The 22,406-nt window shown below is 37.2% G+C and overlaps 1 long non-coding RNA gene across 1 annotated transcript; it reads right to left on the bottom strand.

Moving 5' to 3' along the window:
- Positions 1–521: 521 nt before the first annotated feature.
- Positions 522–1,854, bottom strand: LOC131236207 (uncharacterized). Its single transcript, XR_009166634.1, has 4 exons — positions 1,756–1,854; positions 1,607–1,679; positions 1,445–1,530; positions 522–864 (listed from the first exon to the last, which is right to left on the bottom strand). It is a non-coding gene; the product is annotated as an uncharacterized LOC131236207 (long non-coding RNA).
- Between the last annotated feature and the right edge of the window lie 20,552 nt (positions 1,855–22,406).

Here is a 22,406-nt window from a genome sequence, read left to right as displayed (position 1 = left end):
AAAGTCAAAACATTTTAATGGTGAAAGTCATGTTTCTCAGTCACGATCTCAAAGATCAGATTTGTTGAGAAATCCTAACCGCGGATTGATGGAAGCTTAATTTTTGTTTCCTAATGCATCTAAACCGGGTCCCGACAGTTTAATTTGAATTAATTTTAAGCCATGTGTGCATTTTTTAATAATTTCTAAGCGCATGCATATCACCCATCACACACGGTCAGAGTATCTATTCTCTTCTATTTACAACTTTATATGTTTGCTACAATACATGCGGATGCACTGAAATTTTTGCCCAGCATCAGTTGCGTAACTAGGATAATCACTGCTATCGCTGATGTATGAATCCTGTGCACAGTTCTGCAGTTATAATATGGCCCTGAAGTATCCAAAGTAGACATTTCAAGCCTGCCTGGTAGATAACCCTTTGTTGATTTTAATCCCACAGGGCTTCCTACTTTAAAGCAAGAATGAAACTTGATAGTTCAATTCATACAATTCAAATCAAAACTTGTAGACTCCAATTGAACAATTTGAATTGTCCATTAAATCCAAAACACATTTAACAGGCCACCACACAAAAAAGAAAAAAGAAAAAAACAGAAGCCTTTATCAATCCTTGATTTGGCCCTATTGCACCTGTTGCCTGATTTGGTTTTATTGTATTGATAGGATGATCCAATCCATAACTTGGATACTCTAATTGAACAATCTAAACTGTTAACAGGCTACCATGCAACAATTGCATTCATTGGACCTAAAAAAAAAAAACAAAAACTCCTGAGAAGATCATCCCCAACCACATTTGAGCAGAAAGAGCTCCATATAGCTGTTATACTCCTTGCGAATTGTTATCAACCGACAAGCCTGTCAAAAGAAAAAAAAAATGAAAGAAATGAAAGAACTTAGAAACCTGCTTATGAAATGATTTATTTTGCACATGATTTTCTTCCTGCTTATGAAATGATTTATATTGCACATGATTTTCTTCCTGCTTAAAAATGATCATCAACCATAATTCAAGATACAAAATTGATGATTAAGATGATCTAATCCTAATGCACCCAATCAATGAAAGCAATAGTTTTCAAACATCCACCTAGCAGGACCTACCCTGGTAAAAACTAATTAATCTTAAAAATGTTCTATGCACTACAATCTAGCTTTCGTGAATGATTCACTAACAACCTTCAATATCAGCTTGGAGCCATGAACATAGATTCTCCCTCTTACAGTACCTGTAAGATAGCAATCATATGACAGGCAGCCCCAATGCTTTCACTGATAAAGGAGAATTTTGGCCTGAATTCCATCCACAACAAGACCCATTATGAATACAAGCAAAGCATATTTGCATCCCGCAACAACTATGATAATAATAAAAAATAAAATCAAAGCACATACCTTCCATTAAAAAGAGCAACATGATTGTAAGTATGTTTCATACCTTTACATGTCACATTATTGTGGTGTAATCATTTTGCCCAGCATCAGTTGTGCAACCAACTTTTTTCGTTCAAAATTTATTGGCCCCTGATGATGAAAGTGGATCGTAAGTATGTTTCATAAATTTTGTATAAGAAAAAGGAAAAAGAAAAAGAAAATTTACCGAGTTGAAATCAAATATATCTCCACGGGAAAGACATTCCATAAATTTCATTAAGTAGACACCACAATCAACCCTGCTAATACCATACAAAGATAGATAAATATCATTAAATAAGAGTAAATTCATATTTTAAATGGAAAATGACTTACGAATTTGGTTGCTGGGTGCATTCTTGGTCTATAGAGACAGTAAATCCATCACATTCTATTTCACAATTTTTTAATAAATGGATCTTCAAACGTGAAACCTACATTTATAATGAAGAAGTATTAAGTACTTTCACAATCACAATTTTTTAAGTTGAATGTTCTTCCATTGAACAAAGTAATATACATACCATCGTATTGAACATCCAATTCAACAGTCCGTTCTTAAGGATATGGTTCTAACCATTGTTATGAACATCCAATTCAACAGTCCGTTCTTAAGGAAGCAGGCTAGCATGCTTTTATCCAGTAGGAATAAGATTTTCTAGTCTGTTTATGCTTGCTTTTTCATTTCCTTGATAAATCGGCATAACTCAATTCTTTCCAGATCATGTTACCGTGTTTAAAACATTTCCATGCAATTTTGTTGTCTGCATTTAATATGGATAATGAGCTAACTAGTTCAGAGAATTGAGGGCAAGCATGTTACTCACACCTGCCAATTTCTTCTCCTTGAAGACTATTTATGAGCTAACAGTTACTACTATTAGATCATGTTCATACGAAGAAAAAAAACAACATTATCTCATAAAATCTATTTATGGAAGATCAAAAAATTGTATGTAGACATGCAGGGATTTGTAGATTTTATCCATTTCTCTTAGTCTGAATGAGTAATTAGTTTCTGAAATGGTTAACAGCAAGTTTTCTGTTATGAAGCAGGAGGAAATTTACACTAGAATCTTTCTGTTAGTATGCAATCTTCACATATACTACAAAGAAATATGTACGAAATTCACTCTTTTTTTTTCTTACTTTGGATTGTTATCCTCTCATTGCAGCTTATGACCATTCTAAAGGAAATGCAGAAGCAAATGATAGATTGAGCATCTGGAGGTTCAAGATTTAGCAAAACCAAGACTGTGATAGAACAATAAGAATTATAAGATAGAAATTTGAAGGAAGGATTTAGCATCTGGAGGTTTAAGATCGAGCAAAACTAAGACATTGTGATGATATCTTATGATGGAAAATGGATTCACTTGAAAGGGGTTGGAAGCGTACCAGTTAAAAGAGCTCAATCCACCTTTGATTGCTTTAAATTGCTAAGAACTTTATTTAAATGGATAATCTTTTGTATTTTCCAAAGTTCCATGTAAGTAACTATATATATATATAGCCTTGTTTACGATCCTCCTTAAATTACATTGGAACCAAGGCATAATTCCTATTGGCCAATATATGGTCCTTACTAATTCAACTCAAATAATTGTATTAAGGTTTTCATATCAGAAAAAAGAGAATGGAAACCAAATAAGATTCAATCACACTCAATTACTAAAATTCAGGATCTTCTACACATCTGAATGCCAAAAATGCGAAACTGTGTATTGTGTACCATCCTATAAGTTGCTGGCTGGACTTGTATGTGTTGTAGATTCAGAAAATGAAGAGCCATCCATGTTTCTTGTCTGTGCTGTAGATTCAACTTCAAAGACTCCTATGCCAACTCACATTACCACTAGCACCATTGATCTTGTGGTCTTTTGGTGGGTAAGATTCTGTACCTGTCATTTCATTTACCCCTTCTTCCGGAAAACTTAATCCTCTGGTTATCAATCTTGTGAGATCCAGGGCTCAGTGTCCCCTCTGTATTGGGAATTACCTTCCTCTCCTTTAGCTTAATGAATTATCATCATCCTTCCAAAAAAATAAAAAAAAAGAAGAATAAAAAAAGATTCTGTACCTGTCATTAATCTCTAACGAAAGAACTTTTTCTTTTTCTTTCTGAGAATTAGTGAAGGGTTTTTCATGGTAAGACAACTAGTACAAAATAGGGAAAGAGTTGCCATTACAGAGCAGATCATCAACATGTGCTGTGGCTGAGGTATTGGCCATGACATTACCTTTTCCTTTTCATTTGGGTAAACTAAATGTTCAGCCTATAAATGGTAAATCTTCTCAAACATAACAGATGGCGGCCAAGGCTCCAATTGGTTGTGGGAAGACGTTTCATTTCTAGAATCACTTCTTTTCAATGGGCATTTACCCCCACCTCCAAGAAATCCCCCATTCTCATTGGCCCGGATAACATCAAAAAATTGAGCATTTATCATCATTCACCTCCAAGGACTCCATGTGCCAACAATCAAAATTCACTCCAACCATGATGAGCTTCCATATTTAAGATTCTCCTTCATTTTCTTCGGAATAAATCATGATCCTTGTTAGCAATACTCAAGTTTAAAATCCTTAATTTAATTTAATTTTATTTTTTTAAGCGTAAATTGACTAAATGTTTAAAACTCTGTATTTTTAGCAAGATAGGCATTAATAAATAAATATTTGGACAAACCAAATTAAAACTCCATATTTTAAAGAAGATGGGCAGATAGTGAAGATTTCAGAAGAAACAGATCAATTTGTATGGGGAATACTTCCAAAGGAAGGATTTAACAGAGGCAAAAGATAATATTAACCCACTATTCGATTACCTTTATAATAATTGCTTATACATTTAGAAATTTTAGCCGTTTTAATTGAAATATTCACCCTTAACCTAATTTTAAATATAACAAACCCATATGCATATATAGCTGGCTTTTTGTTTTTTTTTTTAAAAATTTTTTTTTTTTTTGTTTTTTTTCCATTTTATTGAATTGGAACCATGTTAAACCCAAACTTTTCATTCTCCATATTTCTGGGTTTTTGCTTTCTTTCTTCTACCAAACTTTGACTAAAATTTTAATGATAGAGACCTATTTAAACCTAAACATTTCCCCCTACTATTCTTTTGACGTCTTGTATTTGCTAAATATGGTCTTGAGTAACTAAGCATAGCCCATGTTAGATGGAGCCACCTCATAGAATTCGTGTATAATGAGGTCTTGTTTTATCATATAAATATTGTTAGCGCCTCTCAAAATTCCTGTCGGGGAGAAAAATCAATGTTCTAATGTTATCTGCCTATCCTACTCATTCTTCAGATTGATTTGCAAGCGATTCTATCAGTTCTTCCTCTTCCTCTGAGTCAAGGAGTCCTGCTATCCCTTCTCCAACAACTAGCATGCGATATTGGAAACAATACCTCCCAGAAGCTAGATTGGATGGTAGACGTTGTTGTTGCTATAGATCCAGTGGACCCAACAATTGCGGCGCACGGGCGGCCAATATTTGAACAGGTTCATCAGATATTGGACCACCAGCGGGTGCTCCTGACCACCACCACAGCTGAAAGAAGCAGCATCCGCCTCATAATGTGTGCAATCAATTCAGTATTGAAGACCTGCAAATGACATTTCTCTTTCTCATTTGTACACAAACTGTTCAGGCCTTTTGGCTGTTGCAGAAGGACGTGCAGAAAACGAGGAAGAGGGTGTGTGTGTGTGTAAAGAATAGGAGAGTTTGAGAAAAGTTGGGGCTCGTTTGGCACCTTTTTAATTGGAATGCATTGGGATCCAATTCACGATTACAATGGAATCCATGTGAATCAGAATCCTTGGTTGAATTTGGCAGCTTGTAATTGGAATGCGCTTTAATCCCAAAAAAAAATTGTATTTAGATGTCCGTCATGAATGTGTTGGAACTCTTTAGTATATTCATAGGAACCTTAATTTGATTAGTTAAATCTGCTTTAATATCGCAAATTAGTGTATATATATGATGTTTGACAGAATGATCGTAGTAAGCCTATTGAAATATATATTTTCACCTAAAATGAGGAAATTCCGAGCCTCTAGTAGGCCGAAAACCTAGGGATCACAAACGAGTGACTTGTCAATGTTTTTTAACTGTGCATTTAAATTACCTATGTCTGGACAGTTTCGATCATTCAATTGGTGTGATTTAAGTGATGCAATTGCTGAATTGTTTCGGGGTATCATTAGCATGCCAAGTGTATGGTATATTAGTAGCCTAATAACACCTTTGTTACTCGTGCAACTCTCTTACTTTTAAAAGAGGGGCAAGATAGCCATTTCACACCAATTAGCTTGAATTCACGACAAAATAAAATGATCTCAAAACACTCCAAAATATGTGTTTTCATTTACCTTTGAATCCAAGGCAGTAAAAACACCATTTTGGTGCATTTACCTCCAATTGCCTCTAATAACACCCAATTCTAGGGTGCTTAACAGGCAATGAGTATTATTCCTCTCTTTTTACTCTGAAAAACTCTCTATTTTTATTTTATTTTTTTGCAGCAGTGTGATTTTTTAATGGTCGCTTATACCAGTAAGTAAAAAGGAGCAGTAATGCAAAGGAAGAGAACTCCCAATACACAATGAAGGGCAATGCATGCCCCCTTTAGCTGATCATCAGCCAAATCATTCACCTCTTGACCAATACGGGCAAATGATATGTATAGCAGGTAGGCCAAAAGGCAGATTTCATCAAACACATTAGATACTTTCTGACGATTTGAGGAAGCTCCTTGGGCCCACATGATAACTTTCTTTAGTCACCTTCTCCAATGTGTGTAAGTAATACTTCTCCCTCAGATCCATGCATTGCCTGAATCCTGAATTCAGGTTTTGATGACCCACCATTTAGAACTTTTCACATGCACTAGTTGAAAATAAGATTTCCACAATGAGGGTAAACAAACAAGACATACTTAGAACGTATATGTGCCATAGAAATCAATCTATCATCATCAATATAAAACCATATAAAATAAAAACCAAAGAAATCTATCACCAACCACGTTACCTATCTTTATATTACATTAAACAATGCATGAGTGGAAACAAATTAAAACATAAAAAATTCGGATTCGCCATAGGAAGAATCCTGAAAATCTCCTATTAGTCTACATGCACATAGGCATTTCAAAAACAGCATCCAATGTTCCCCATTTAATAGTCTGCATTAGAAAGAAAAAAAAAAGAAGAAAGATATACCACAGGCATTGGAGGCAGATCATAAATAATCTGTAAAAAATTAAAAAAAAATTAAAATACCTATGAGGTGGAGTGGATCTTCGATGGATGAATAGACGAAATAGTAGAAATCAACTATCGGCTGCTCGGTGGAAAATGGGTGAGAGGAATTGTGAGAGATTGGGGAAAGAGGGCCTCCGATCGTCAAAAGGAAAAACCCCTCTTTTTCTTCCGCTTTGATGAGATCCATCTGTAAAAGAAAATAATTTGAAATTAGAAACGAGAGAAGAAGAAATCTCTGAAAAATCTCCGGAACTGGAAATGGAAAGTGCCGTTAGTGGTGCCATTGCCGTTAGGGAAGACGGCAGAGAGATTTTCATTTTTTCTTTTCTTTTTTTTTTTTTAAATATGAAACGGAAACAGATGGGCTAGTCCTACGTGGCAGGAGCGGTGAGGTGGACCAATGACATTGCGGGAGGCAGAGGATCCGGACTCCAATAGCAAAAGTCTCTCAGGATGAGTCCGGATCCTCTGTTTCCGGGAGCCAGAGAGTCGCTGACTCCAGCGATCTCATTGGTCCACCTCGACAGACTGCCACGTAGGCAGTTTTTATTAAAAAAATAAAAAAATAAAAATAAAAATCCGTCTTCAGAGCTTCCTAAGGGCGACGGCAGCGACTCACGGTGCTTCCCATTTTCATTCTTCAATCCGAGCTTTTTTCAGAAATTTCTTCTCCCGTCGAAATCTGTAAGTCGCTGCCGTCGCGAAGGGACGCAGATTGCGTCCTACCCCGCCCGGACGGTAGTTCGTCCGGGCAGGGCCCTGTGGGACCCACCGTGATGTAAATTTTTTATCCACGCCGTTAATCGCTTTTCTCAAATCATTTTAAGGTATGATGAAGGTAAGTGGGCCACATCAAAGCAAGCTGAGTGATAATGATACCCACCATTGAAACCTTTCTAAGGGCCACCATGATATTTTTTTACCACCCAATCTATTAATAAGGTCATGCTGACTTGGATGAAGTGAAAACACAAATATCAGCTTGATCGGAAACTTCTCCAACTCCCGGGAAGTTTTTAATGGTGGATGTTCAATCCCTACTTTGTGGTCCATTTAAGCCCTTAAACTACCTCAATTTTAGTCTCATATCTTAAAATGATCCAAGAAAAGCGATTAACGGTGTGGATAAAACACTTACATCACGGTGGGCCCCACAGAGCCCTACCCGGACGGTAATATCCGCGTCCCTAAGAAGCTCTGAAGAAGGAATTTTTTTTTTTTTTTAATAAAAACTGCTCGCGTGACAGTCTGTCGAGGTGGACCAATGAGATCACTGGAGTCAGCGACTCTCTGACTCCCGGAAACAGAAGATCTTCAGGATTTGCAACTCAGGAAAAGCCGGGGATAAAAGGAAACTTTGGGACATCCAAGATTTTTTTTTTTTTTTTTTGGCCTTCCACAACTGCTATAGCTTAGGTTTTGTGAAAATTTAGGCCTATGCCAAACGTCCTTGTAGAGTTCGACTCCAAAATGACCTAAAATGGGATTCCTTTGTCCCTGTGTGGAACCCATTGTCCGATCATGCCCCCAAAATGCTCTCAGCTTGGAAGATTCTAGTGACCGATATTAGATGTTTTTAAGTAGAACATGGACCGGAGTGTCGGTGTATTTCGTTTCTTCATCGTCTCCATAGCCTACAAATCAAAACGATGAGATTTTTGGGCCCACTTGAACTTTGGATCTGACTCCTTTCCCGGGTGTGACCTCGTGGTGTGTTGGCGTCACCAAGTCCTGTGGGTATCACCATATGATTTATATGTTATATCCTCACTATCCATTCATTTTGTGAGATCATTTTAAGATATGGACCAAAATTGAGGCAAGTGGACCACACCACATAAAGAAGGGGGACAATGACGCAGACCATTGAAACCTTTCTAAAGCTCACAATGATGTTTATTTGCAATCCAAACTGTTCATAAGGTCACACAGACCTAGATGAAGGAGAAAAAAAAAAAACACAAATATCATATTGATCTAAAACTTCTGTACCCCTTGAGATGTTTGCGATGGTAGATGTTCAATCCCCACTTCTTTTTGTGGTGTGGTTCACTTGAGCTTTGGATCTACCTCCTTTTTTGGTCCATGCGCTAAAATCATCTCTCCAAACGGATGGAAGGTGTGGATATAACACATACATCATGGTGGGGCGCACAGAACCTGGTGATATAAACACCCCACAGAGGTGCAATCCACTTCCATTAATTTCCGTCTCACATGGATGGCGTGCGGATTAGGTACCACCCCCGCCTCTTCGGAGACAGGCGTAGGCCACTGGCATATTCCATCTATTTTTTCATATCATTTTAGTCCGTGATTCCAAAAATAGATAAGATACATGGTTCAAATAGACCACCAGGTGGATATTAAATTCCTACCTTTGAAAAATTCTTAGGGACCACTGAAGTATTGGATCAAGATGAGATTTGTTTTACTTTTACTTAATCCAGGTTTATATGACCATATCAACAGGTTGGATGGAAAATAAATGGCACAATAGACCCTAAGTAGGTTTCAATGGTGAGCATCCTTAGCATTGCTGCTGCCTGTGGTGTGGTCCACTTGAGCCGTATATATGCTTTATTTTTGTTACAGTGCTCTAAAATGATATGAAAAAAAAAAAAATCGACCGTATAGATATAAGTCATACATCAATGTGGCCCCACAGTGGACCTCGGAGCCTCCGCCTGTCCCACGCTCGTAACAGTGTGTGTGGTTTATCTACACTATCATTTTAGGTTGAGCCCAAAATTTAAGCTTATAAAAAGCTCAAGTGGACCGTACCACAGGAAACAGTGGAAATAATGATTTCCACCGTTGAAACCTTGCTAGGCCTCACAATGATGTTTATTTGTCATCCAAATTGTTCATGCGATCAAAAAACATGGATGAAGGGAAAAATAAATATAATCTTGATCCAAAACTTTTGTGTCCCCTAAGAATTTTTCAACGGTAGACATTCAATTCACACTGTTTTTGTGTGGTGTGATCCATTTTAGCCTTGTATATGATTCGGTTTTTATCTAAGACCCTAAAATTATCCAGTAAAATGGATGGACAGACTGGATAAAGTACATAAATCACAGTGGACCCCACAGAGTTTACTTAGTACACAATCCGCTTCCATTACCTAATCCCTCGCCCATGGTGTCGTGGCCATCAAGATAAATTTTGGAATAAGGTTTAAGACTGTCTTTGTAACATGGACTTGGCCGCTGATCGCAATTGAGAAAGGTGGTCTCAATTGCAATTGATAGCATAGTTTCATCCAAAAAAGGCCTTGGCTAAAGCATTTCATTAAACAAACAAGAAAGGTGGTCTCAAGTCCAGTAGTTAGAGATGTTGGGTTCACATTCAGAAGGTTCTTTGAAAACCCATTTATGAGACTTATCGGAAGCAACCTTCCCCGTCAATCTGTCTCCATTCATTCATTCACTCCATCAATCACTCCATGCTCATTTCATCAACAAACTAGAAAATTCAGTCCAGCGAAATGCAAGAATTTCATTTATGCATAAGTTAATAAAAGACAAAAGGGAAAAGGGAGCATAGTAAATAGGTATTTAATTCATTTTATCCATGCCGTTCATTGCATTTCTCAGGTCATTTTAAGGTATGATCCTAAAAATTAGGCAGGTCCATAGCTCCAGTGGACCACATCAAAGGAATCTACAGTGATAATGACACCAACCATTGACACCTTTTTGAGGGCCACATTATGTTTTTTTACCATCTAACTTATTCATAAGGTCATGTAGACGTGGATGAAGTGAAAAAACAAATATCAGCTTGATCTGAGACTTCTCTAGCTCCTAAGAAGTTTTTAATGATGGACGTTCAATCCCGACTTGGTGGTCTACTTAATCCTTGGACCTACACATTTTTTTTGGATAATATCTTAAAATGATCCAAGAAAAACGATGAACGGTGTGGATAAGACTATTACATCACAGTGGACCCTACATAGCCCTGCCCGGACGGTAATGTCCGGGCGGGGGTAGGACGCAATCCGCATCTCTCTCCGCCGGTCTTCATTAGATAATTTCATAGGATTTTTTTTTTTAATGTATTAAAAAATTGCCTACGTGGCACTGGGGTGGAGCTGGACTAATGAAAACGCTGGAGTCAAGGAGCTCCTGACTCCAGGAAACACCGGATCCGCACTCGTAGGTAAAAGTTTAAACTACCGATTTTATGTAGTATGCATAAAGTCCGAGGTTATTCGACAGTCGACGAAAGGCGTTAAGGAGTCGGTCAGTGGATTGCGAACTGAGTAAACTCTGTGGAGTCTACCGTTATTTATGTATTACATCCACTCCGTCCATCCATTTTACTAGATAATTTTAGGGCCTGAGCCCAAAAAAGAAGTATATCCCAATCTCAAGTGACCACACCACAAGAAATAGTGTGAAGTTGAAAAAATCTTGGGTGCCATAAAAGTTTTGGATCAAGATAATCTTTGTGTTTTCCATTCATTCATATATGTGTGATCTTTTTTTTAAAAAAATAAAAATAAAAATAAAATAAATAAATAAATAAAAAATAAATAAAAACAAATTGATTGATGATAAAAACAAAATTACAACCTTTTAAATACTAATCTTTTTTTTTTTTTCCTTTTTTTCTTTTTTTCCTTTTTTTTTTTTTTTTAAAAATTTCAAAAATCTGTAACTCTTCATTTCAAGGAGAAACTATACATCAAGCTATTTCGGGCAGGCCCATTAACAAAAAGAAGCAGGCCCACATATCATAAAAGCAAAGAAGAACACTAGACAAAAGAAATTAGGCTTTTCTCATGTTTCCAAGGCCCGCTCTATCGAGGAAGAGGAGGCCACAAATGGGGGGGCTCTCCCAAAGAATGGAAGAGCTGGCGATGCTGCCCCTCGCTCCCTAAATGGGCAAGACCATTCGCCAGTGCATTGGCCTCTCTAAAAGTGTGCGCTAGGCGAACCTCCATTTTGTGAATGATATCACTGATTCTAGTCTTCCAATACCACATGGACCATGCCGGAGGAGCTTACTTTGAGAGAGTTGAGACCACAATCTTCGAGTCACTCTCCACCTCTACTCTCGAGAAACCTACCTCTCACATTCAGTGAGCCCATCCAGAATCACTTTGATTTCAGCCCTCGTATTGGATCTGAAGCCATTGGCAGTGGAGAAGGCAAAAAGAAAGATCCCCCCCCCCCCCCCAAATATATGTGTGATCTTATGAGCAGGTTGGATGACAAATAAACAGATCTTATGAGTGGGTTGGATGACAAATAAACATCACTATGGGTCATTATTTGGCAATATGTTTGTGTTAATTGAGTGAACTTCCTAAGCTCCCTTGCTATCATTGGTTTATTTTGGTAGGGGTACTATGCGTTACTTCGGGATTATTGTTGTCGTTGTGGTGGTTGTGGAGTTTGTTGAGGTGGAGGTGGACGCAATTGATATCTTGATATCTATGTTGGGGTTGTTAAGGCTAATAACGTTGAAATTGTGGGCATTCATGTTGGAGAGCATATTGGTTGTCTTGAGTAGAGGCAAAAATTAATGTTACTCACTTTTATTTAATGTTGGGCAGAAGCATTTCCATTCCATTTCTTATACCCTACAGGTCTTCCTTTAACTTTGTTATATTTTTCCAAGTTGGCCTGATGAGGTAAATGATAGATCGTCCCCGCCCTTATTCCAGATTTAGCTTGTTCTCTGGCACGGATAAGTAGAGTGAAATTTGTATATGGGTATGAGATCATGTACCCAAAGATACTTGGGTTTACCAAGTGGACAATCATGAAAATTTATTCTACATCGTTAATGGAAGTTCTTATTCTGGCAGTCATAGCTCGCCAACGGCCAACATAAGCAGATAATGTCTCGTTACTTCTATGTTTTAGGGCTGCCATGTCTAGTCTCTTAGGTGCCATATTGAAATTGTATGCAAACCGATGACAAAGGACTAGGAAAGGTGTTCCTAAGTCTTGACTTGGAAACAATCTAGGGATGTGTACTAAACCAAATTATCACCCTTCAAAGATTTTTAGAACAGGCAGATGAGGGCACCATCGTTCCTTGCCATTGCATTAAGCTCCCCACAAAAAGCCTTTAGGTGTGTTGTGGGACAAGCGCTGGCATCATATCTTTTAAATTTGAGCAGTTTTGATGCACCCATGCATCTAGGAAGAGACATAAGTCCCTAAATTTGATAGAGGGGATGTCTACTACCTATTGTTTCTGAAGTTGGTTCTACATAGCTTGGGGTTGCTCCTGCAACTTGTCCATTTTTTATCTGCTTGTTTGAGGGATTGACACCTCTCGCAGCAATGCCTGTTTCTCTTCTTTGGCATAATGGTCAACTTTGTTGACCCTATGCCTCTCATGAGGGGGAGCTGGAATGTAACTATGTTTTCGATTGTAGAAAACTGTTGGTATTAAAAGATACTCTTGGTTGGGGGAGGCTGAGAGATTGGGAAGTGGCCCCTATTGTGGGTATCCGCCATTGACTGTTAATTGAATCAAGCTAGGTATTGATCCCCACTGAGGGCATCTACTAAAACTTACCATTGCCTTTTGTTCGGGGAAGCTGATGTTGTTGGAAATTGATTGGGAATCTCGACTGTGGGATTAGTTTGAAATTAACTCCCATTTGTGAGAAGATATTAAAAGAAATGCCCCAAGGGTAAGGGTTATGCTTACTGGTGCTGGATATCTTATGCAAACTTTGATAATTGAGGTTGACCTAAATTGGATGTTTAGATGAATGTTAGAGTTGACGATTGTTGTTGTGAGGCTAGGCCATCCTAGTTGCTAGCCGATGTGGCGTGGGCTTGCATGAACCAGAGAAGCATCTCCTACATAACCCTCACACCTTGTGCCAACTCTTGGATGCAGGAGGCTGGCACAGTTTCTACTAGCTATGGTTGTGGTGGGTGGAATTATGGCATATTGAGAGGAGAGAAGGGGTGAGCCTCTTCCTCATAGTTAGCCATTTTTGTTTGAGATTAAGCGTGAATCAGACTACAGAAGGAGTTTGTTTGAGGTCATCTGGCTTGAACGAGTACAATGGTTTTGATTTTATTTTTTATTTTATTTTTATTTTTTTTGTTGTATTTTTTAGGTTGGGATGAATGCGGGAAGCAAATGTGAGTGCGTTAGAACTGGAATCCTTACAATTACGTAAAGTCCTGTTTTTCAAGTCAGGTCGTAGCAAGTGAGACTAGCATGTCCCTAATGGAGTCGTCATTCTGTGGACATTGGATCACGGGTGATTGCACTCACGGGTGCCTTTTAAAAGGCTTTTGCTAGTGTGTTTGAGGCTTGGGGTTATTATATTTTACTAGAGTCACTGTTAGCTAGTTACTCAGATTTCTATAGTCGGCAAGACCCTGTAAAAACCTTAAGAGAAGGAACCGGATGATCCCCTATCCTAAAATAACTTGATTTGTGGTTGAAAATTTTGAGTGAGGGACCACGCGCGGTTATAAATATGAAAGATGTTAGGCACCCTCTTTGACCATTCAAACGTACAGTCTTTACTTCACAAGACAAAATAAATTATCAGGGATTTGGTTGATTTCTTGCGCATTGATGATGCAAATATGTGTGGAATGCAGTTTGGTGATGCAATGCCTACAACAAGTGATGGCCTAAGTTTGATAAATCTACCCTGACTCACCCACTTGATGAAGTGATTGAAACCTAGTCACTCAAAGTCTTTGATGAGCAATATCCCGTATATCGGTGAACCGCAGAGCATACACTTAGACCGACTAGACCAGCAGGGGGATTGGAGTAGAGAATGATGCATGACGCTTATGTAAGTATGAATGCAGCTTGATCAGAGTAAGATAAGTAGGTGGACGAGCTTGTCGCAACACTACCAAAAAAATGGGCAAAGGCTACAGATTTAGTCCGTAGCTAGTCTGTAACACGACCGTCGTCATAGGTGCCATAACGATAGGTCTGGAACCTATGGCTACGGATTTAATCCGTAGCTATAGGTTCAATAGCTATGGATATAATCCGTAGCAATTATATCTATAGCAAAAACTTAAATAGCTACGGCTATTATTTGTAGCTGAAAGTCCATAGCAATAGGCCAAAATTTAAAAGGCTATACCTGTCTGATTAGTGGCTACGGATTTAATCCGTAGCTATATGTTAAATAGCTACAGATATAATCCATAGCAATTATATCTGTAGCAAAAACTTCAAACAGCTGCGGATATTTTTTGTAGCTGAAAGTCCGTAGCAATATGCCAAAATTAAAAAGGCTACACCTGTCTGACTAGTGGCTACGGTCAATATCCGTAGCTATTTTGTACATTGAAAAATTAAATCATTTGTTCATTCAATTACCACATGTTCATTCAATTACCACATGTACAATCATTCATTTATTCAATTACAATCCTTCATTCATTCAATTACAATCCTTCATTCATTCAATTACAATTACAATCCTTCATTCAATTAATTACAATTACAATCAATTATAGTTACAATTACGATAATGCTAAAAATACAAATCTTTGGCTTCATTAGAGAAATGTGCTCGACTTCACCCTGAAATTTCAACAGCTTCGTATATTCCATCATCCTACAAACAGTCATGTCATTCATAAATTAGAATACCCATTGGAGAAAAGAAAGACAATGAAAGAAGTGCATCACGTATAAACACTTTTTTTTTCTTAATGAATTTAAAAAAAAAACTCAAAGAGGAATGAAATTGACACAAAAGAAATGGTCTCACCATATGATTATAGGTTTAGGTTTTGGTTTAGGTTTAGGTTATAGGTTTAGGTTAAGGTTAGGCTATAGGTTATAATTAAGTTTAGGTTATAGGTTAAGGTTTAAGTTATAGGTTTTGGTTTAGGTTTAGGTTATACATTATAGCTTTTGAGATCTTGATTACAAGTTAAGGTTTAGATTTAGGAAATCGGGTTCGGGATCGGGTTTAAGTTTGGGTTTTCAAGTTTAGATTTAGGTTAGGGAGTTGAGATTAGGATTAGGTGTAGGTTTAGGTTTAAGGATTTGAGAATACATTTAGGTTTTAAGTTTAGGTTTAAGTTAAAGATTTAAGGAAAGGTTATAAGTTTAGGTTAGGTTTAGGTTTAGGTTTAGGTTTAGGTTATAGGTTATAGCTTTAGGGAATTGAGAATGGGTTATAGTTTAGGGAAAGGTTAGGTTTAGGTAATAGGTTTTGGGATTTGGGAATAGTTTTAGGTTATAAGTATAGGTTTAGGTTAGGTTATAGGTTAAGGTTTAGAGATTTGAGTTTAGGCTATAGGTTTAGGTTTAGGTCTAGGTTTAGGTTTAAGGAATTGAGTTTAAGTTATAGGTTTAGGAAAAAGTTAGGTTTAGGTTATAGGTTTTGGGATTTGAGAATAGTTTTAGGTTATAAGTATAGGTTTAGGTTAGGTTATAAGTTAAGGTTTAGGGATTTGAGTTTAAGTTATAAGATTAGGTTTAGGTTTAGGTTTAGGGATTTGAGTTTAGGTTATAGGTTTAGGTTTAGGTTTTAGGTTTAGGTTTAGGTTTGGGTTTTGGGATTTGAGAATGGGTTCGGGTTTAGGTTATAGGTTTTGGTTTCGGTTTAGGTTATATGTTTTGGGATTTGATAATGGGTTCGGGTTTAGGTTATAGGTTATAGGTTTTGGTTTTGGTTTAGGTTATAAGTTTTGATTTAGGTTATACGTTAACGGTTTAGGTTAAGGTTTAGGTTTAAGTTATAGGTTTTTTGGATTTGAGAATGGGTTCGGTTTTAGGCTATAGGTTTTGGTTTTGGTTTAGGTTATAGGTTTTGGTTTTGGTTTTGATTATATGTTTTGATTTAGGTTATAGGTTATAGGTTTAGGTTATAGGTTTTGGTTTTAGTTTTGATTTAGGTTATAGGATATAGGTTTAGGTTAAGGTTTAGGGAAAGGTAATAGGTTTTGATTTAGGTTATAGGTTATAGGTTTAGGTTATAGGTTTAGGTTATAGGTTATAGCTTTAGGGAATTGAGAATGGGTTATGGTTTAGGTTTAGGAAATCGGGTTCAGGTTCGGGATTGGGTTTAAGTTTGAGTTTTCAAGTTTAGGTTTAGGTTAGGGAGTTGAGATTAGGATTAAGTGTAGGTTTTGCTTTAGGGAATTAAGTTTAGATTATAGGTTTAGGAAGAGGTTAGGTTTAGGTAATAGGTTTTGAGATTTGGGAATAGTTTTAGGTTATAAGTATAGGTTTAGGTTAGGTTATAGGTTAAGGTTTATGAATTTGAGTTTAGGTTATAGGATTAGGTTACAGTTTAGGTTTAGGTTATAGGTTTTGGGATTTGAGAATGGGTTCGGGTTTAGGTTATAGGTTTTGGTTTTGGTTATAGGTTTTGGTTTTGGTTATAGGCTTTTGAATTTGAGAATAGGTTTTGGTTTAGGTTATAGGTTTTGGTTTTGGTTTAGGTTATAGGTTTTGATTTAGGTTATAGGTTATAGGTTTATGTTGTTTAGGTTTAAGTTAAAGGTTTTTGGATTTGAGAATGAGTTCAAGTTTAGGTTATAGGTTTTGGTTTTGGTTTAGGTTATAGGTTTTGGGATTTGAGAATGGGTTCGGGCTTAGGTTATAGGTTTTGGTTTTGGTTTAGGTTATAGGTTTTGATTTAGGTTATAGGTTATAAGTTTAGGTTAAGGTTTAGGTTTAGGTTTAGGTTATAGGTTTTGGGATTTGAGAATGGGTTCGGGTTTAGGTTATAGGTTTTGGTTTTGGTTTAGGTTATAGGTTTTGGGATTTGAGAATGGGTTCGGGTTTAGGTTATAAGTTTTGGTTTTGGTTTTGGTTTAGGTTATATGTTTTTAGATTTGAGGATGGGTTATGGTTTAGGTTTAGGAAATCGGGTTCAGGTTCGGGATTGGGTTTAAGTTTGGGTTTTCAAGTTTAGGTTTAGGTTTAGGTTAGGGAGTTGAGATTAGGATTAGGTGTGGGTTTTGCTTTAGGGAATTGAGTTTAGGTTATAGGTTTAGGAAAAGGTTAGGTTTAGGTAATGGGTTTTAGGATTTGGGAATAGTTTTAAGTTATAAGTATAGGTTTAGGTTAGGTTATAGGTTAAGGTTTAGGGATTTGAGTTTAGGCTATAGGTTTAGGTTTAGGTCTAGGTTTAGGTTTAGAGAATTGAGTTTAGGTAATAGGTTTTAGGATTTGGGAATAGTTTTAGGTTATAAGTATAGGTTTAGGTTAGGTTATAGGTTAAGGTTTAGAGATTTCAGTTTAGGTTATAGGATTAGGTTTAGGTTTAGGTTTAGGGATTTGAGTTTAGGTTATAGGTTTAGGTTTAGGTTTTATGTTTAGGTTTAAGTTTATGTTTGGGTTTTGGGATTTGAGAATGGGTTCGGGTTTAGGTTATAGGTTTTGGTTTCGGTTTAGGTTATAGGTTTTGGGATTTGAGAATGGGTTCAGGTTTAGGTTATAAGTTTTGGTTTTGGTTTTGGTTTAGGTTATAGGTTTTTAGATTTGAGAATGGGTTATGGTTTAGGTTTAGGAAATCGGGTTCAGGTTCGGGATTGGGTTTAAGTTTGGGTTTTCAAGTTTAGGTTTAAGTTTAGGTTAGGGAGTTGAGATTAGGATTAGGTATAGGTTTAGGTTTAGGAAATTGAGTTTAGGTTATAAATTTAGGGAAAGGTTAGGTTTAGGTAATAGGTTTTGGGATTTGGGAATAGTTTTAGGTTATAAGTATAGGTTTAGGTTAGGTTATAGGTTAAGGTTTAGGGATTTGAGTTTAGGCTATAGGTTTAGGATTAGGTCTTGGTTTTGGTTTAGGGAATTGAGTTTAGGTTAGAGATTTATGGAAAGGTTAGGTTTAGATTATAGGTTTTGGGATTTGAGAATAGTTTTAGGTTATAAGTATAGGTTTAGGTTAAGTTATAAGTTAAGGTTTAGGAATTTGAGTTTAGGTTATAGGATTAGGTTTAGGTTTAGGTTTAGGGATTTGAGTTTAGGTTATAGGTTTAGGTTTAGGTTTTATGTTTAGGTTTAGGTTTAGGTTTGGGTTTTGGGATTTGAGAATGGGTTCGGGTTTAGGTTATAAGTTTTGGTTTCGGTTTAGGTTATAGGTTTTGGTTTTGGTTATAGGTTTTTTGGATTTGAGAATGGGTTCGGGTTTAGGCTATAGGTTTTCGTTTTGGTTTAGGTTTAGGTTATAGGTTTTGGTTTTGGTTATAGGTTATATGTTTTGATTTAGGTTATAAGTTATAGGTTTAGGTTTTAGGTTTAGGTTTTAGGTTTTGGTTGTGGTTTTAATTTAGGTTATAGGTTATAGGTTTAGGTTTTAGGTTTTGGTTGTGGTTTTGATTTAGGTTATAGGTTATAGGTTTAGGTTATGGTTTTAGGGAAAGGTAATAGGTTTTGATTTTGGTTATAGGTTATAGGTTTAGGTTTTAGGTTTAGGTTTAGGTTTTGATTTATATTATAGGTCATAGGTTTAGGTTTAGGTTATGATGTTTTATTTTTAAACCAGTCTGATTTAAATGATTTTAAACTCGTAAGTATACGAATCAGATGTAAATATGGTATGTATTACGAGATCGTTCCCACGAGGACTGGTTGTCACAATTCAAAATTAAAGACTCTTCTTAACTAATCCAACAAATATTTGAGCTAGAAATTGAGTAAACTAAACAAAAATCAATGAAAAAATAACCGAGAGCAATAAAGAAAATCCAATCAAGGAGAAGACTAGGACTTTCGAATCCACCTATAATTATCATAAACCTTGTTCTACCTGTTGATTCACCCTAATTCAGATTGATATCAAAATAAATAAAGTGCACTCTATGTCCTTGGTCGGGCACACAGAATGTATAATTCCTTAAAGCATATGGATCATATCTTTCCATCCATAGTCAGGCATGGAGAGATGTAGATTCCTGTTTCTTCCTCTATAGGAACCTGTTCATGGTCAGACACAAGCACCTATAATAATATTCCAAACAACATCCATAACTAGACTTTGGTTGAGCTCATAGAATGGAGAAGTACAGAGATTTCGGTTAAGCATACTAGAGAAAGAAACAACCCAATCAAATTCAGATAAAATCAACACATACAAGAGTTATTCAAATTAGGGGCTTCATCTCAGCCATAGCTAAAAGATTAGCAACTCATGGAATCAATTAGGAAGACGAAAAAATAAGATTTATAAAAGAGAAACTTCATTCCCTCCCTTCTTTCTTCTCTTTTTCCAAGCTCTCCTCCAAGCTCTCCCTGGATCTCCGCTCTTGAATTCCCTCCTCTCTCTTTGTTCTCAGCTCCACGTCCAGCCACAGATTCCCCTATCTTCTCTCTTGCTTTCTTCTCTCCCCAAAAACGAGCCTTTCTTCTCCCCAAAACGAGCCTTTTCCTCCTTTTTTTTTAAGCGAGCCTTTCTTTCCTTTATAGCTCTTAGGTGCGGTGGAGAGCTGTGTATGAAAATAGCAACCGGTGGAGGACAGGACAACTATTTGTGCAGCAACAGCGGAAGATCTTCCGCAACAGCGTGAGTATGGTTTCTGTTTCCGTTTGAAATGAGTTTTCGAGATGGTGCACGTTCCAAACTTGATTCGGACACCTAGGATACGGTATTGGCCTCTTGATGAATCTTCTGAATAGGCTGGATCATGCATTTGGTCGTCATTGAGATCACAGAACAGCCCGCAAGCCGGTCTGCGTGCCGACTCGAAAACAGGGATTGTGCATTAATCGCGCTGTGACGTTGGTGGGGCCCACTTCGTTGCTATCTTAATAAATCCAAGCCGTCCATTGGATGCATGATGAAATTTCGGTCGAGAATGGACGGTTTTCACTGTCTGTTGATGTGGCCCACGGAGTTTTAAACCTACCGTCCATTCTGCTTTTTAAACAGTTGAAAAACTAATAACGTGATGTCTTCAAATTCTGTCAGCTAGGCGCAGGTTGTGGCTGCCCCAGGGAACGAATGAACGGTCTGGATCAACCGTACAGACGATGGGTGGGGCCCACATCTGCAACCGATCACAGCCTATTCGAACGCCGTTTCAAAATTGGAAACTTCCATTTTTGCGGAAGATGTCGGTCAAACCGACTTTGACTAGTGCATTCCGGTCTGATGCACGTGCGGGTGTACATGTGCACTGTGTACACACTGCACTAGGTGGGGTCCAATACAATGTTCTGGAGAAATCTTCACCGTCCATCTGTTTTGTCTCCCCGATTAAGGGGTTGAGACCAAAGTTGAAGCATATACTGTTATCAGGTGGGTCCCACTTAATGAATTAAGGGGATGATCTGGCCGTTGGCCCACTTCCCGCGATATCCAATGGGTGAAATTTAATATGTACGGTTAATTTATGGCCCTCAGGCCATGTATGAAGTTTCAGGCCGAGTGGATGGCGGGAACCCTGTGATCTTGCATTTTGGACCATTTTCGGGCCTTTTGGCGTGTACGGCTTGATTTCCTCGGATCCATGACCTGTAAATTATTCAATATAGGTCCTCTGGAGTGCATCCCTTGCTCTGGTGACTTCGGAACATCAAATCCACGCTTGTAGTACTCCTTTTCCAATCAACGCTCCTAATTTCATCCTGCAACAAAAATATAATTAAAATACTCCGTTAAGCATTATCATATACGTAAAATCAGGTAATAATTGGGGTCTGATATGCAATAGTCGACCCTCATCAAGTTATAAGTTTTGGGATTTGAGAATGGGTTCGGGCTTAGGTTATAGGTTTTGGTTTTGGTTTAGGTTATAGGTTTTGGGATTTGAGAATGGGTTCAGGTTTAGGTCATAAGTTTTGGTTTTGGTTTAAGTTTACGTTATATGTTTTTGGATTTGAGGATGGGTTATGGTTTAGGTTTAGGAAATCGGGTTCAGGTTCGGGATTGGGTTTAAGTTTGGGTTTTCAAGTTTAGGTTTAGGTTTAGGTTGGGGAGTTGAGATTAGGATTAGGTGTAGGTTTTGCTTTAGGGAATTGAGTTTAGGTTATAGGTTTAGGGAAAGGTTAGGTTTAGGTAATAGGTTTTGGGATTTAGGAATAGTTTTAGGTTATAAGTATAGGTTTAGGTTAGGTTATAGGTTAAGGTTTAGGGATTTGAGTTTAGGCTATAAGTTTAGGATTAGGTTTAGGGAATTGTGTTTAGGTTATAGGTTTAGGGAAAGGTTAGGTTTAGGTTATAGGTTTTGGGATTTGAGAATAGTTTTAGGTTTGGGTTTTATGTTTAGGTTTAGGTTTAGGTTTGGGTTTTGGGATTTGAGAATGGGTTCGGGTTTAGGTTATAGGTTTTGGTTTCGGTTTAGGTTATAGGTTTTGGTTTTGGTTATAGTTTTTTTGGATTTGAGAATGGGTTCGGGTTTAGGCTATAGGTTTTCATTTTGGTTTTGGTTTAGGTTATAGGTTTTGGTTTTAGTTTTGATTATATGTTTTGATTTAGGTTATAGGTTATAGGTTTAGGTTTTAGGTTTTAGGTTTTGGTTGTGGTTTTGATTTAGGTTATAGGTTATAGGTTTAGGTTAAGGTTTTAGGGAAAGGTAATAGGTTTTGATTTAGGTTATAGGTTATAGGTTTAGGTTTTAGGTTTAGGTTTAGGTTTTGATTTATGTTATAGGTTATAGGTTTAGGTTTAGGTTTAGGTTTAGGTTATAAGTTTTGGGATTTGAGAATGGGTTCGGGTTTAGGTTATAGGTTTTGGTTTAGGTTATATGTTTAGGTTTAGGTTATAGGTTTTGGGATTTG

The sequence above is a fragment of the Magnolia sinica genome, unplaced genomic scaffold (genome assembly GCF_029962835.1).
Source record: "Magnolia sinica isolate HGM2019 unplaced genomic scaffold, MsV1 ctg293, whole genome shotgun sequence".
NCBI classification, from domain to species: Eukaryota; Viridiplantae; Streptophyta; class Magnoliopsida; order Magnoliales; family Magnoliaceae; genus Magnolia; species Magnolia sinica.
Note: the sequence above shows the minus strand (reverse complement) of the source record. Positions and strands in the feature narration are given on the sequence as shown.